Source organism: Heterocephalus glaber, unplaced genomic scaffold, assembly GCF_053883595.1.
Source record: "Heterocephalus glaber isolate CG9 unplaced genomic scaffold, H.glaber_assembly_v1.0 deba00001556, whole genome shotgun sequence".
NCBI lineage: Eukaryota > Metazoa > Chordata > Mammalia > Rodentia > Bathyergidae > Heterocephalus > Heterocephalus glaber.
This window is the reverse complement of record NW_028258347.1, coordinates 5,138,455-5,155,680: the sequence shown is the minus strand read 5'-3', so window position 1 is coordinate 5,155,680 and position 17,226 is coordinate 5,138,455. Positions and strand designations below refer to the sequence as shown.

The following is a 17,226-nucleotide window of genomic DNA, read 5'->3' as shown; positions in this document are numbered from 1 at the left end:
CAGGGAATGGCCAGAGAAGCACTTTTATTCTTCACTCACTAGATTTACTTGCATCTTCACCTGCCAATCCTCAGAACAAGCATAAGGATCTTCCTTGGGACCCAACCAAGAAAGTAAGGGAGTTAGTAATTATAAACATTTAAAATTTATTTTCTTCAGCCAATGTTTTCTATATATTTGAAGAAACAGAAATCATATGAGAATTTACACAATGACATATCAACAAAATGGCAGAAAGAAGCACGACAAGAAGTTAGTGTAACCCAGTTGTACAATAAGGGGAGGAGGTCAGGGTGATGACCCCTGGAGTCTTCCACAGATTATTTGCAGGCTTTGGGTGCATTGCCAAGCTCCATAAAAGCACAGACAAATATGGTACACATAAGTTATTTTGGATAGCTGCTTGTATGCAGGGATACAGAGGAGTCAAATGGGCTCTGTGTAGCCAATGTAAAAAGAAGGGATATGCCTAGGATGGGAACATGGCCTTTTTGTTTGGAATACAAGTATAACTAAATAGAAGTAGAATAAAAATAGAATTAAATTTTTCTCCTGGCTCCCCAGAGGGGACCTTCAATTTTCATGGCAAGGAATATTTTCTAAGTAATAGTATCGGAAGTATAGATTATTAAACAAATTGACAAGCTAGGAATTAAGATCGTATATTTTCTACACTATTGAAAGAGTTTAGGGATATTCTATGATAGGCCTCAGTAATATAATTTATGTTCACACAGTGATTCTATTTTCAATTTGCACCCAGGAACTCCTATCCACATTTCTTAGCTAAGTGGACTTATTAAATATAATATTAAAAAGAAAGTAGTGTTATGTGATTGATGCTAAGAATGGGCTGGTCCTGAGTCACGTGGAAGGTGCCGAATCACCCCGCTGCAGACAGGCAGGTCTGCCCACACCCTACCGAGGTCCTCAGTTGCACGGAACACGCGCCAAAACAGCCCACTGCGGACAGGCAGGTCTGTGCACGCCCTACCGAGGTCCTGAGTCGCGCGGAAGACACCGAATCACCCCGCTGCAGACAGGCAGCCACCTGATTCCACACTACAAAGACGCACAGGACAAAAGACTACCAGACCAAGGTACTGAGTCCCACTGTTCCCGGCCCAGAGGTAGGGGCTTCCCAGTCACCATCCCTCCCATTGCTCCCAGCCCAGAGGAAAGGGCTTTTGGGCCACCTTCTGTCCTGCTGCTCCTGGCCCAGAGGGAGGGGCTTCAGAGCCACAGTCCCACTGCTTCTGGTCCAGAGGAAGGGGTTTCCTGGCCACCATCCCTCCGGCTGCTCCCAGCCCACAGGAAAGGGCTTTTGGGTCACCATCCCTACCGCTGTTCCTGGCCCCTGTCCCACCTCTCCCAGCTCATAGGAGGTAATCTGGGCAGGAGCTAAAAGCCCCACGCCCCAGTCGAAATGAGAAAAAATGTAAATAAGTCTCAAAAGCAGACTTCCAGATCAGCTACAGCAACCCCAAAGGGAAATGAGATGGAACACTCTGATACTCAAACACCTGGACCCACTGAACTGGCAACAAAACGGGATCTGGAAAAAATGAAATCAGAAATAATTTCTCAGATAACAGGAGAAATTGTGCCCCTAGTGCAAGACATGATTAATAAATCTAGAGAGGAGCTGAGGAACATGATGGAATCCCAACATAAGAAACAAATGGAATCCATAAAACAGATGCAAATAGATTTCCAGGACATGAAAAATTCCATTGAAAGTGTACACAGCAGAATGAGCCAATGTGAGGACAGAATTTCAGATATAGAAGATAAGATTGCAATTAGTGACCAGGAAAAGAAAAATTGCTTCAAAATTATAAGGGAACATGAGAAATCAATCCAGCAGCTGCTACATGATGCGAAAAAGAATAATATAAGACTGACTGGGCTCAATGAAGAAACAGGAGAGAGTGCAGATGACATAAAAAAAATCTCTTCACAGAAATAATGGCAGAAAACTTCCCAAGCAGGGGAAAAGAACTTGACATACAGATAACCGAGGCATATAGGACTCCAAATAGCCTTGATCAAAAAAAATCTACACATAGGCATATAATTGTTAAGATTCCAGAAACACAACAGAAGAACAAAGTTCTCCAAGCAGTGAGAGAAAAGTAACAAATCACATACAAAGGAAAGCCCATCAGAATCACAGCAGACTTCTCAACACAAACCATCAAGGCAAGAAGAGCTTGGAGTGACATATTCCAAGCCCTAAAAGAAAACAGCCTCCAACCCAGATTGATGTACCCTGCAAAACTATCTTTCAAAATTGATGGAGAAATAAGATACTTTCATGACAAAGAGCACCTTAGGAACTTCATGAATACCAAACCAGCACTCCAAAGAATTTTCCACAATATCCTAAGAACAGACATTGAGGATCACAACCCCAGGAAGCAAAGCAGAATGAACCCATCTGGCATGACAAGAAATTAAATGTAAAGGGGGAGAACCCAACAAAAAGAAAAAGTCATGGCAATGACAAGTCAATATGTTTCAGTTATAACCATCAATGTTAATGGTCTCAATTCACCAATCAAAAGAAATAGACTGGCAGAATGGGTCAAGAAGCAAAATCCAACCATATGCTGCATACAAGAAACACACTTCATTCAAAAGGAAACTCATAGACTGAAAGTTAAAGGGTGGAAAACAATACTCCATGCGACAGGAACCTGAAAAAAAGGAGGAGTAGCTATCCTCTTGGCAGATAAAGTAGATTTCAAACCAACACTGATTAAGAGAGACGAAGAAGGACACCACATCCTTGTAAAGGGAACAATCCAAGAGGAAGAGATGACAATCATAAATATCGATGCACCAAACACTAGTGCACCCAACTATATAAGACAAATACTAATGGACATGAAAAGTCATATATGCACTAATACAATTGTAGTGGGGGACCTCAACACCCCATTGTCACAAATAGATAGATCAACTAGACAAAAAATAAGTAATGAAATACTAGAACTCAATCGAACTCTTGAACAAATGAAATTAACAGATGTTTACAGAGTGTTCCACCCCACAAAATCAGAATACACAGTCTTCTCAGCTGCACATGGGTCATTCTCCAAAATAGGCCACATACTCACACATAGAACATGTTTAAGTAAGTGCAAAATAATTGAAGTTATCCCCTGTATATTATCAGACCATAGTGCAATGAAATTGGAGATCCATAGCAAAAGAAACTCAAAAAATTTCATAAACATGTGGAAATTGAACAACACACTTCTGAATAACCAATGGGTCACAGAGGAAATTAAAGAAGAAATCAGACAGTTCCTTCAATTAAATGACAATGACAATAAAACATATCAGAATCTATGGGACACAATGAAAGCAGTCTTATGAGGGAAATTCATAGCAGTGAATATGCATAATAGGAAAACAGAACGAGCCCAATTTAACAACCTGATGCTGAACCTCAAGCTTCTAGAAAAAGAAGACAAGAACAAACCCAAAGCTCATACAAGGGAGGAAATTATAAAGATCAGAGGAGAAATCAATGCAATGGAGACTAAGAGAATGATACAAAATATCAATGAAGCCAAGAGTTGGTTCTTCAAAAGAATCAACAAAATTAACAAACCTTTAGCCAACCTTGTCAGAAAAAGGAAAGAAAAGGCCCAACTCCATGCAATTAGGAATGAAAAGGGTGAAATTACAACAGAGCCAGCAGAAATCCAGAGGATCATCAATACCTATTTCCAGAACCTATACGCCAATAAGATGGACAACACAAAGAAATGGACAGATTCCTAGATATATATGAATTACCAAAGTTGAATGAAGAAGCCCTAAAAATTCTGAACAACCCAATATCAAGCAATGAAATTGAAAACGGAATTAAAAACTTATCAACTAAGAAAAGCCCGGACCCTGATGGCTTCACTACTGAATTCTACAAGACATTTAGAGAGGAACTGCTGCCACTACTGCTTAAACTCTTCAATGAAATTGAAAGGGAAGCAATACTCCCAAATTCATTTCTGGAAGCAAGCATCACCTTGATCCCCAAAGCAGAGAAAGACCCAAATGAAAAAGAGAACTATAGGCCAATCTCACTAATGAACATAGATGCAAAAATCCTTAATAAGATAATGGCAAACAGAATGCAGAAGATCATCAAGAAGATCATACACCCTGATCAAGTGGGATTCATCCCAGGGATGCAGGGATGGTTCAATATACAAAAATCAATCAATGTAATACACGATATCAATAGAGCCAAGGACAAAAACCATATGATTATCTCCATAGACGCAGAAAACGCATTTGACAAAATCCAACATGCATTTATAATAAAAACCCTACAAAAAAATGGGAATAGATGGTCTCTACCTCAAACTGATAGAAGCCATCTATGAAAAACCAACAGCCAATATCATACTAAATGGTCAAAAACCGAAATCCTTCACACTAAAATCAGGAACAAGACAAGGATTCCACTATCACCATTCTTGTTCAATACAGTTCCAGAAACATTAGCCATGGCAATTAGACAAGAGAAAGAAATAAAAGGAATAAAGATAGGTAATGAAGAAGTCAAACTGTCATTATTTGCAGATGACATGATACTCTATATAGAAGACCCCAAGAACTCCACCAAAAGTCTTCTAGACTTAATAACCAAATTCAGTCAAGTAGCTGGTTACAAGGTCAACACACAAAAATCAATAGCTTTCCTCTACACCAATGACAGACTCAGTGAGAGAGAAATAGGGCAAATAATTCCTTTCACAATAGCGTCCAAAAACTGAAATACCTAGGAATCATCCTAACAAAAGAAATCAAAGACCTCTTCTCTGAAAACTATGACACTCTGAAAAGAGAAATTGAAGATGCTATCAGAAAATGGACAGACATTCCCTGCTCCTGGGTACGAAGGATTAATATAGTGAAAATGGCCATATTTCCAAAACTGCTATATAGATTTAATGCAATTCCAATTGAGATCCCAGCAGCATAATTCATAGACCTCGAGAAAACAATCCAAAAATTCATTTGGAGCAAGAAGAGACCCAGAATAGCAAAAGCAATTCTAGGTAACAGAGACATGGCAGGGGGTATCACAATCCCCAACTGCAACTATACTACAAAGCTACTGTGATAAAAACAGCATGGTACTGGCAAAGAAACAGACTTAGGACCAGTGAAACAGATTAGAAGATGCAGAAACAATGCCAGACACACTCAGCCATCTCATCTTTGACAAAGGAGCCCAACACCCTCACTGGAGGAAAGATAGCCTCTTTAATAAATGCTGCTGGAAAAACTGGGCTTCAACTTGCCAAAGATTAAAACTAGACCTATATCTCTCACCATGCACTAAACTAAAATCAAAATGGATTAAAGATCTAAATATTAAAATAGAAACTCTGAACCAGTTGGAACAGAGGTTAGGTAGAACCCTTGAAGACATCGGTGTAGGAAAAGATTTTATGAACAAAACCTCAGTTGCCCGTGAACTAGCACAAACAATCAACAAGTGGGATCTCTTCTTATTAAAAAGCTTCTGCACAGCAAGAGAAACCACCAGCAGTGTGAAGAGACAACCCACAATGTGGGAAAATATCTTCACCTGATCTTCCTCAAAGGTCTACTATCTCGAATCTATAAAGAACTTAAAAAGATCAGACCTCCCAAATTTAAAGACCCAATCAAAAAATGAGCATCTGAAATGAACAGACATTTCTCAGACAAAGAAGTAGAAATAGCAAATAAATACATGAAAAAATGTTCAACATCACTGGTCATTCGAGAGATGCAAATGAAAACAACGCTGAGATTCCACTTCACTCCAGAAAGAATGGCTGCTATCATGAAATCAACCAATAACAAATGCTGGTGGGCTGTGGGGAAAGAGGAACCCTGCTCCACTGCTGGTGGGAGTGTAGACTGGTGCAACCACTGTGGAAATCAGTATGGAGATACTTCAGAGAACTAGGACTGGAAATCCCATTTGACCCCGCTATTCCACTGCTGGGGATCTTCCCCAAAGAATTAAAAGAATCATACCACAGTGATATATGTGAACCCATGTTCATATCAGCACAGTTTGTAATAGCTAAAACTTGGAAACAGCCCAAATGCCCATCAACTGGAGACTGGATAAAGAAAATGTGGGTTTTTTAATAAAATGGAGTACTACTCAGCCATAAAAAATGAGAAATTAGAGACATTTATAGCTAAATGATGCACATTGAGGCAATACTCTTAAGTGAAATAAATAGGACACACATGTGTAAATACCAAATAGTTTCTCCGGTGTGAGAAACTGAAAGTGTAAATAAGGACTAAATGTATAATAGGTAATGTGAAATAGGAAGAAAAGGGGCAAAGGGGAAGGAAGTGGGAGGGCTAGGGGAAAAGACAGAAGGCAATGGGATTAATATGAGAAAATGGAAAAACAGGAACAAAATCTTTGTAAATAGGGAGGGATGGAGGGGTTGAAGGGAGGGCTGGGCAAGGGTGAAAAATAAGAACCAAGAGAGATTATGTAAAGGTGCAAATTTCCAATGATGAATGTCATTATATTGTATACCTAAAATGTACCAATGACTAGAATGAATAATCGATAATGTAAAACAGGAAGAAAAGGTCCAAAGGGGTAGGGGTAGTGGGAGGGGCAGGGGAAAAGAAAGAAGGGAAAGGAAAAAATGATGAGAAATGGAAATAAAGTCTTTGTAAATAGGGAAGGGTGGAGGGCGTGAAGGGAGGGCTAGGAATGGGGAAAAAATAAGAACCAAGATGCATTATATAAAGGTACAATTCCCAATGAGAAATGTAATTGTGTTGTATACCTACAATGTACCAATAAAAGAATTTAATACAAAAAAAAAAAGAATGGGCTGAGCCCTCTAGATTCTCTCTCAGAGAAGTACATTTTTTACCTTGGATACTGGTAGAGCTTTCAGACTGCTTTAGCCTTTTCAGAGATTGCCTTAGGTAAAGAATGGTTTCACCCATGTCATATGCTTCCCAGAGGAACCTACAACTAATGATTGATACAAACAGGGATATAAAGGCCCAACTGTTTAGACCCCAAGTAGGACCTGTCTTGTAAGCAATCCATGGGGTTGGCTAAAGCTGTGATCCATTCTACATCACAGTAAAACTTCTGCCCATTCCAATTCTGCCCCTTCACTTCCATGGGGCTGATCATGGCAGGTACAGTAATTGCCTCCCAATTTCTATATAAATAAAATGTAATGCTTAATAATATAATTCCAAATATAATAGTTCAGGTAAAATAATTTTCTATTTTCTAAACTCCCTTACAAATTATATAGATAAGGAACCATGTTTTAGCCAAGAAAATATAAGGAAAGTGTTTTCAAAGGAGGAGGTATATTTTCCCTTACCCTTTCTCTTCTCTACTCGTTGGAATGAAAACATGATGGCTGGAGATTGAGAAATGCTCTTGGACAATGAGGAACTGGGTGTGTATGGCAGAGCAGCCAAATAGGAGCCTGTGTATATATTTGTGAAGTCATAGTACCAGCCAAGCTTTCTACCTCTGGATTATTTTAACATTTAAATATCTTCCATTATTTAAGTATATTCCATTATTTGTCTTTGCATATAGTTAAATCTAAGCAAGAGATTTAGGGGGTAAAGAATCAATAAAAGATAGAAGCAAAGTCAATTTCCAAGATGTAATTAAACAAAAATTCAAGGGGAGAACAAAACATTGTTAGCCAATCTAGAACAAAACCCCTTAGATCAAAGCATAAAAGCTATTTCTAAAAAAATACCTGGAATTAATAACTCATCTGACATGTTTGAATGTCAGGAAAATTGTACTGACAGGCATTTAAAGAGCTATTAGGAGCCGGGGATTTAGCTCAGTGGTTCTGTTGCCTGCCTCGCAAGTGCAAGATCTGGAGTTCAATTCCTGGTACCAAAAAAAAAAAAAAAAAAAAAAAGCTATTAAAAAAATGTAGAAAACTTAGATAGTCAAAGAAAATTAAGTGAGAAACAAGCAAAATGAGGTCTATAAGAGCTACACGGTAAATGTGTTACATTAAAATTTAAAATAATAATAACTTTCCCAGTTCAGGATGAACAGTATTTATGTAGTGATATTAGTGAAAACATTGAGCATTCTTTTAACTAAAAATTGATATATGCTGAGATGTGATGGGTAAGGAAGGAGAAGAGGATTGTGAATTAAATCCTTAAAAACTATGCTAAATAGAAAATCTATAGACAAATTAAATTTAATTGAGTTTATCTGTGTAAAGAATGATTCATGAATTGTGCAGCACTTGGGATTAGAAGAGGTTTAGAGAGCTCCACCCATAGTGTGAGCAGAAAAACAGAAAAGCAAAGCATAGAACTGCCTGATGGCCAACAGCTTGGACTTGACTTGTTTGGAGATGTGGTGATGAGTATTTGCCTTTCTGGGACTTTGGAATGATCTGATGGGAAGTCTCTAGCTGTATAAACAATTGTCTGGGTGGCTGTGACACTCAGAGGCTCATTTTGTTGTTGTATTATTTTTAAGTCGGTTGCAAGAAACATTTCCAAGTTATTTATAGTATGTTTTTATAGGCACTGTGGGTACAGAACCTAGCTTAATTGGCTTCCTCCTTATTTTTCTTAAATAACCATAAATGAAAATTTTTGCTGATGATGAAAGAGCATTTAGTATGTGTATATTATTTAGAATCATGGAGACAAATGCCTAGAAAACAAGCAAACAAGCTGAAAACTGTTGTTCCTGGGGGAAAAGACAGTGGATCAAGTGGTCATTTTTATGTATTTTAACTCTATTTATATTCAACATTTTTTGCAAATCTTTCTTTGGATATGATCTTTTTAATTAAAATAACACTTTACAGTATTTTCAATAAATCAGGGAACAAAGTTGAAATGAATTTAGAGGAAAGCCCAAAGAGATGTGAGAAATTCTTCACAAGAAAGCCTGAGGCGGAAGCCTGAGTAACTGAGTGCGTTAAATGTCTTTGCAATGCCATTTCTTGACACAGGATATTTGTGAAACCTGAGTTATGACAATTATAATTATTGCCCACACCCTAAAATTTCTCCAGAGAACATTAGCTTTCTGGCAGTTCACATAAGCTAAGCGTCCTGAACTTTCATCCTCAGAAGTACTGCTTTTCCCAGAAGGAAGGATGTGTGTGACGTTCACTTGTAGACTTTGCCACATTGTGAACTACTTAATATTTCAGAGGACATTGAAAATCTAGGATTGCCAAGGGAAGGGCTTTTGCAGTATCTGTTGATTACCAGACTCCACATTAAACTGCTAAGAATAAAAAAGAAAAAGGCTTTAGCCATTTGTAAGACAACTTGAGGACTTTGTACAGATTTTTAAAAAAATTTAGGTTCTCCTCTGGAGAACCTAACTTGTTTTTCTCTCTTAACTAAATGCAGTCCCTTTAAAATACTCAAGAGTTATGCCTCAATAACCATCTCAGAGAACACAGGAACCCCTGTTCTATGTTTTTTGTGCAATCTGTACTTGTGGACGAGCTAGCATTTTTACTGAATTTTGCCTGAAATATTACCTGTTTTTACGTAGTACTTTCCTCTTTCCCTCGCTTATTCATCATCTGTTATGAGCTATACAAGTGTTTAAATACGCAATGTACTTTAATGAGACTCACCAAAACTTTATCCAAGTTTTCTGTCTAAATAAAGTTAAACTTTTTAAAGTTAGAAAATTCAAGCTTTTTCTCGTGTTGCTCCTCCTCCTCTGGTCGCGCGGGGCCATAGGTCGCCACCCGGAACCGGAACCGGAACCGGAGCTGGGCGGGCGGTCCTCCGCGCCCACCCTTGTATCCAGGCCCATGCTGCAAGCTGTGCGCCTTCCCCGCTACCCCAGGTTCCGGCAGGATCTCAGAGGTGGACCCCGGCTGCTGCGCCGAAGATGGTCTCAGAACTCCTGCGTGGCATTTCCTAGGGCGGTGGAGAACGAAGATCTTTTCCCCCTTGGTGGTGATGTCCAGGGATATCTATTTTAGGTAGAAGGATACACGTCCACTTCCAGTGAGCAAGAGCGTGTTCCCGAACCCAGTTGTGGGTCACCCGCCCTTTACTCCAAACCATCAACAAGGTAATAACTTCTGTACCCTGTCGCCAACTCTGTTCACACCAGCAGCTTACTGACGCGCAGTTCAACTTCCAGAATGCAGACGTGTCTAGAGCTTTGTCATTACAGCAACTGACATAAGGAAATGTCAGTCCAGTCCAGATCACAGCATCCCCAAAATTTCGAGGAAGGAAGAGATTAAGCGATGAAGAAAACCTGCCTCTTGATGGTAAGCGGCAACGATTCCATTCACCCCGCCAAGACCCAACTACAGCTAACCAGATAGTGCCTTTACCAGGTGAAGGAAGATACTCAATGCCGCCGTTGTTTCATACACCTTGTGTGCCAGAGATAGTCAGATGTGTTCCACCTTTTCGAGAAATATTATTTTTAGAACCTAGAGAAATCACACTGCCTGAGGCCAAAGATAAGTTGAGTCAGCAGATACTGGAGTTACTTGAAACATGTCAGCAGCAAATAAGTGACTTAAAGGAGAAAGAGCTCTGTGGAACACAGCTGCAGAGAAATTCAGCTGCTGTTTCCAGAAACCAGACTTTTTTTGGTTGGGTCTTCTCTAAATGGATTTGGTACCCGGAGTAGTGATGGTGATTTATGCCTAGTTGTTAAAGAAGAACCATGTTTTTTTCAGGTAAATCAGAAGACTGAAGCATGGCATATACTCCTGTTAGTCCATAAACACTTCTGTACTAGACTTCCTGGCTACGTTGACAGACCTCAGCTGATTCGAGCAAAAGTACCATTGTGAAGTTCAGGGATAAAGTCAGTTGTGTGGAGTTTGACTTGAATGTAAACAATATTGTTGGAATAAGAAACACATTCCTTCTCAGAACTTACGCATACCTTGAAAATCGAGTTTGTCCATTAGTGCTGGTGATTAAGAAGTGGGCAAATCACCATGAGATAAATGATGCCAGTCGTGGTACTTTAAGCAGCTATAGCCTTGTCTTAATGGTTTTGCACTATTTACAAACCCTACCTGAACCCATCCTTCCATCCCTCCAAAAAATTTACCCAGAATCTTTTAGTCCTGCTATACAGTTGCACCTTGTACATCAGACTCCATGTAATATTCCTCCTTACCTCTCAAAGAATGAATCAAGTCCTGAGGTCCTCTTACTGGGCCTTCTTCAATATTATGCTACAGAATTTGAAACCTTTTGATGGAACAAGCACAGGCAGAGGCGTGCATGCAAAGCAGAAGTTTGACATGATCAAAGATCAATTTTTAAAGTCATTTCACAGATTGAAAAACAAAAGATTTGAACAGTACACTACCTTTAAGAACTGCTCTCCTAAAAAGATAACTGACCTCTATTTCTTAGATTCTTCTGAGAAATAAAGAACAAGAGTTACATCATAATACATTTTGTTTACCTCCATCATGGTTTCTTTTTAATTGTTCTTCTTGTTTTCATGTTTTGTTTTTAAAAGGACATACTTATATAAAGATTGCATATTTTATTATGATATTTCTTAATAAAATGTTTTGCTTTAAAAATATATTTTTGAAAATGTTTACATTGATGATTAGTAATATTATGGCGTGAATTTTCAGGTGATCAAAATATATTTTGGGAAATTACCTGAACCAGTACCAGATTTTTGGTACAAGTTTAATTGACTATTCACATGCTAATATTGAAGAGTTGTATGAAATTTTGGAAAGGGTCTAATTCATCAAACTTAAAGTGTCACCTATAGTAGATGGTTTGTTGTCTCAATCTGTTCTAGTGAAGTGGAGATTCAAGTCAGTTTTTCAGTTATTTGCAGCAAAATAAAATGTTTTATATCTGTGAAATCACTGCAGAGTCATGACATACTGGACAATTGCCTTAAGACTTCACTTGCCTCCCTGGAATAGACTGAGGCTTTGGCTGTGTCTGTATAGCATTTCATGAGTGGTTTCTGAGACTGGGAGACACTCAAGATTGCCTTAGATTTTGTGTGAAAACAACAATACATTTTGCCCTGTAGTATGGTAATGTGAGCACTTAAGTCAATCACTGAAGTGTTAGTGAGTTGCTTCAAAGACTTTGAAAAGATTAAGTCTCCGCGCTTTTTTGATAGCATAGTGCAATGTGTACTTCTATTTTCCTGCTTTTGTTTGCCCTGTGACATGAAGCACAAACTGAAACAGCAAAGTTAAGATTATATCCTATTTGTAGAATCAGAATTTTTTCTGTGTGCCATTATAGGATTGTAATCTAAACTGGAATTTTTAGGCAGTAAGCCACTACAAAGTGCTTCAGGTAAGTTGTCATAAAATAATTCTAAAAACACTTAGTGTTTATAAAATGCATTTTTTAGTATTTTCCACATGAAGTAGTGGTAGCTGCTAAAAGAGCTGCAGTGTTTATTAGAGTTGTTTTTCACTTATGTAGACATTTGTAAATTGCTCAGTGCCTGTAAATTTAAATATAAACAATAATCTTGAAAACAGTTTTAACTTTTTCAAAAGGACTGCAAATTTCTTTCAGACCTACTGTGGAACAGTTTGTGCCTCTAATGAATTTTTTGCAGGCCAACTCAAAAGCTAAAACTTTTGCTTTTCTTTGACTTGTAAAAAGTGCATATTTTCATTTTCTTAAGTTTAAATTTTTGTATGTCAGATGGAATAAAGTTTATATATGGAAATTGTTGAGGTGTTCACGGTGAAAATCTTTGCTTTTGAAATGAGATTGAGGCTGTAGTTACCATCTAGAACTGATTGAATCAATTTTTTATGCTTGATTATTCAGATTAAAACAATCTGAAAGAAATTAAGTTCATTTGTGGTCAAACTAACTACCCAGCACCCCATTTCTCTGGGAAGTTGTTCCACGAAGGTGAATTTTAAAACTTATGTGTGAAATACTGTACTTTGGATACAGTTGTTTTTTATATGAATATTTTTCTTAGAAAAGTCTCTAAATTTATTTTGCATTATGATACTATCAGAATGTATTGAGTATAATTGATATTCTAGGGATGAGTCTGGGTGGTCATCTGAACAATAGCCATGGTACTGTGCAAATAGTACTGTACAGGTCTCAGGGATGGGTAAGAGTGGAGGGTGCTTCCCCCTACCAGATGATGACATTTCCTAATAAAGCTCCAGAATTTAAAAAATAAAAAAAAGAAAGTTCAACTTTTTAAATGATGTAGTTGTGATTATTGTCCTTTATTCTATTTTCCTTCACCAATAAAAACAATTAAGACTTATTTCCTCCCCAAATTTAAAAGTTAAGTCCTTGTACACTTGCCTTTTATATTTAAAAACTGGTAAATGCAGTCATACCTGATCTCCCAATTTGATCAGAAGTTTCATAAATGGAAATGTTCTGGCTAATATTACTGCATAACAAATTACTCCTAAAATTTATCAAATAAACACTACATGACATTGATTTGGACATGATTTTTTATGTGACCCCAAAATAAACAGCAAAAGCAAAAAAATAGATGAATTATATCAAACTAAGAAGCTTCTATACGGCAAAGTAAATAATCAACAGAGGAAAGAAACAACTTATAGACTGGGAGAAAATATTTGCAAACCATACATCTGCTAAGAGGCTAATATCCAAAATAGATGAGAAACTCAAACAACATGATAGGAAGAAAATAACTCAATTTAAAAAAGGACAAAGGACCAAACTAGACATTTCTCCAAAGAAGACACAATGGTCAATGACTATATAAAAAATCTTTAACATTACTAATTACCAGCTAAATGCAAATTAAAACTACTGTGAGGTATCACCTCTTATCTGTTAGGATGGTTTTTAATCATAAAAATGAAATAATAAAATTTTGGCCTGAATAGGGAGGAAAGAGAACTTTTGCACACTATTGGTGGGAATGTTAATTTCTATAGCCATTATAGAAAACAGTATGGAGGCTCCTCAAAAAATTAAAAATTGAACTACAATATAATCCAACAATCCTACTACTGGATATATATCCAAAGGAAATGAAATCAGTATATTGAAGAGGTGTCTGCACTACCATGTTTATTGCAGACATAATATGGACAATGTAAGTGTCGATCTGTGGATGAAAGGACAAAGAAAATGTGGTGTACATACACAATGGAATACTTATTTAGCCTTAAAAATGGGAAAAATCCTTTCACTTGCAAGACTATTGATGAACATGCCAGACACTGAATGACAAATACTTCATGATCTTACTTAGATGCAGAATATAAAAATGTCAAACTCACAGAGAGAGAGAGTAGAATAGTGGTTACCAGGTGTTGAGACAGGGAAGAGGGTAGAAAGATGATAATCAAAAAATACAAAAGTCCAGTTAGATTAAAATAAAACCTACTATACATCATGGGGACTATAGTTAAGAACAATGAATTTATACTGTGTTAAAAGACAGATTTACCATAAATATAATTTAAAGAGCTAATTGGCTTTTATTTAAGACTCTTTAGTCGGGTAACTTCTTGTTCTATAAAATAGAATGAGCACTCCTTTGAGCTGACCAGAGGAGGAAAGCTTTAGGCAAAAGAAAAGGGCTGAAATAAGCAGACAAGAGGAACAAAAGCAGATTGAGCCTTCCCAAGTTACATGTCTTTCTGGGTTAAAACAGATAGGACTTCATTATTGCTCTGACTCAGGTTGACCATATCTGTTGGGTTTTGGGTTTTGTTTATGATTTGTTGAGGAAACTGGCTCATTTCAAAGTTCAGTTTGATGATGCTGTACTGAACAGTTTTAAGTGTTCTCACTAGATAACAATGATTATAATAATAATAAGTATGTGAGGTAATACAGATGTTCATTCATTCAGTTTAGCATTTCTACAATTCTACTTTCAAAATATGTTTTGTCAGGCCGGGGATTTAGCTCAGTGGTTTTGTCGCTTGCCTTGCAAGCGCAAGGACCTGAGTTCGATCTCTGGTACCAAAAAAAAAAATATATATATATATAGTCATAGATATTATTTTTGTTAATTAAAATAAATAAAATACATGATTTTTTTTTTTTTTACAAATAGCTGTTTTGTTTTGCTCACAATGTTGGAGTCATAAATTCAGGAAGAGTTCAGCTGGATGTTTCCCGTCTGGAGCCTATTGGACAGCAGATCCCAGTCAACAGCATGAGTGGGGTTGTGTTTATATGAAAGCTCAAAGAGCCTGAGCATCCCCAGTGCCCCTCACATAACAAGCAGGTGACCGAAGCTGTTCAGGGGCATCAGTGGGAAGTCCACTGAGCACCACCACAGCCTCTCCGGTGTGCTGATTTCAAGGCAGTCAGATTTCTCACTTGGTTACTGAGGCTCCACTTGTTTGAGTAAACATAATGAAAGCTGCATCACCACTGTTCACTTATCCTCAGAAGTTACTCAGTTCCACTTCTGCTGCCATCTAGTAATAATGAGAAAGTGTACCACTCCAATTAAGCAGCAGATGGCAAACACTCCACCTCTTGGTCATGTCTAAATAAAAAATGAGCAAAATAAAAGATAGACAACAGGAAGTAGGGAATAGATCTTTCTAAAACAGGAAGGGGATCAAGGGAGGGAGGAAGGTGAAAGGAGATGAAAAAGGAAATTAGGGTGTGTTTATGTGCATGTGGAACTCCCGCAAGGGATGTGCACATACACTCTGCAGATGTCTGCTAAAATAATTTAAAAAGCAAATTATATCTTGAATTATCAGAAAGGAAAAAGGACATAGTAAGCCAGAACATGGATAAATACTATAAGATTTTCTTCTCAAATTTTTAAAGTTTGTTTGAAAGTTAAAACAAAAAAATATGTTTTTTGCATGTCTAAATATATGTACAAAAATATTGAAGAAATTATAAATGAAAGCTATTTCATTTGAAAAAAAATTTTTGAACTACTTATTAAACAAGCCCTTTTTTGTGACTATTATATGCCAGGCACTGCCTAAGAAACTGAGGACTTATCAGTGAACAAAATACTGAGACAAAACAGAACTATAAGGAGTGAGAATGAAAGTTCTCTGTAAACGTTTTCCTTTCAAGTCTCACTTCTCTAAGGGAAACTTTTTATCTTTTAAAAAATTATGTTATTTTGGTAAGGACATACAACAAGAGATCTATTCTCTTAATTTCAAGTGAACAATATTGTTCCCTGAAAGGAAATTGTGAGATAAGCAGAAGTTCTCTAGAACTTAACTCATTATGTATATTGAGCCTTCTTGATGTCCCCTAATCAGCAATTCCTCATTTCCCCTCTCTTCAGTCCCTGGGAACCCTATTGTATGTTTTCCTTCTATGAGTCTGACTATTTTACATATCTCAAACAGATTCATGCAGTATTGTTCTTTTGTAACCAGTTTAGTTCACTCAGCACAATGTCCTCAAGGTTTATGTTGTCACATACTGCAGTATTCAGTCTTTGTGTTAGGCTGACTGTATTAGTATACTTTCTGTCACTGTGACAAAGCACCTGAGAAAATCAATTTAAAAGAAGGAAAGATTTGATTTGGATCACAGTTTCAAAGGTATCCGCCTAGGGTCATTTGGCATGTCTGCTTCTGAGCGTGTGGCAAGGTAGAGGATCATGGTGGGGAGCACACGGTAAAGTCAAGCTGCTCACTTCCTGGCTGGGGGCGCAAGAGAGGGGGAGGGACAAAATCCACCCTGAAAAGCCGCACCCTCAGTGGCTGCTGCCACTCATGGACTCCGCTCCTAAAGTGTTCACCACTTCTCCTGAGCCCCTTCAATGCTGAAGCCATGAATAGATCAGCCAATCTGTGAGATCAGAGTCTTTAGGATCCAATCACTCTCCAAAGGCCTCACCTGTGGACTCTGTTGCCTTGGGGACAAAGTCTTCACTGCATGGCATTTTGGAGATCATGCCAGATCCAAACTGTGATTCTGAGGAATAGCTCCTATCATGTACACTCTACATTGTTTGTGTCCATTCATCTATCCATGGCCATTTAGCCTGTTTCCACATCTTGGCTGTTGTGAATAGTGCTATAATGAAAACAGAAGAATTAATATCTCTTTGGAATTCTGATGTTAACCTTTTTGAATAAATATGGAGAAGTGGGATTGCTGGATCATATGTAAGTCGGTTACAATTAAACAGCAATAGGAATCATAAAATTTGAGGTCAAGTTGTGAGAAAACAAACGTATTACT

At 37.6% G+C, this 17,226-nt stretch overlaps 1 pseudogene; it reads left to right on the top strand.

Annotated features, from left to right (window-relative positions):
* Positions 1–9,916: 9,916 nt before the first annotated feature.
* On the top strand, positions 9,917–11,433 carry LOC101697487 (poly(A) RNA polymerase GLD2 pseudogene; annotated as a pseudogene).
* The last annotated feature ends 5,793 nt before the right edge of the window (positions 11,434–17,226 follow it).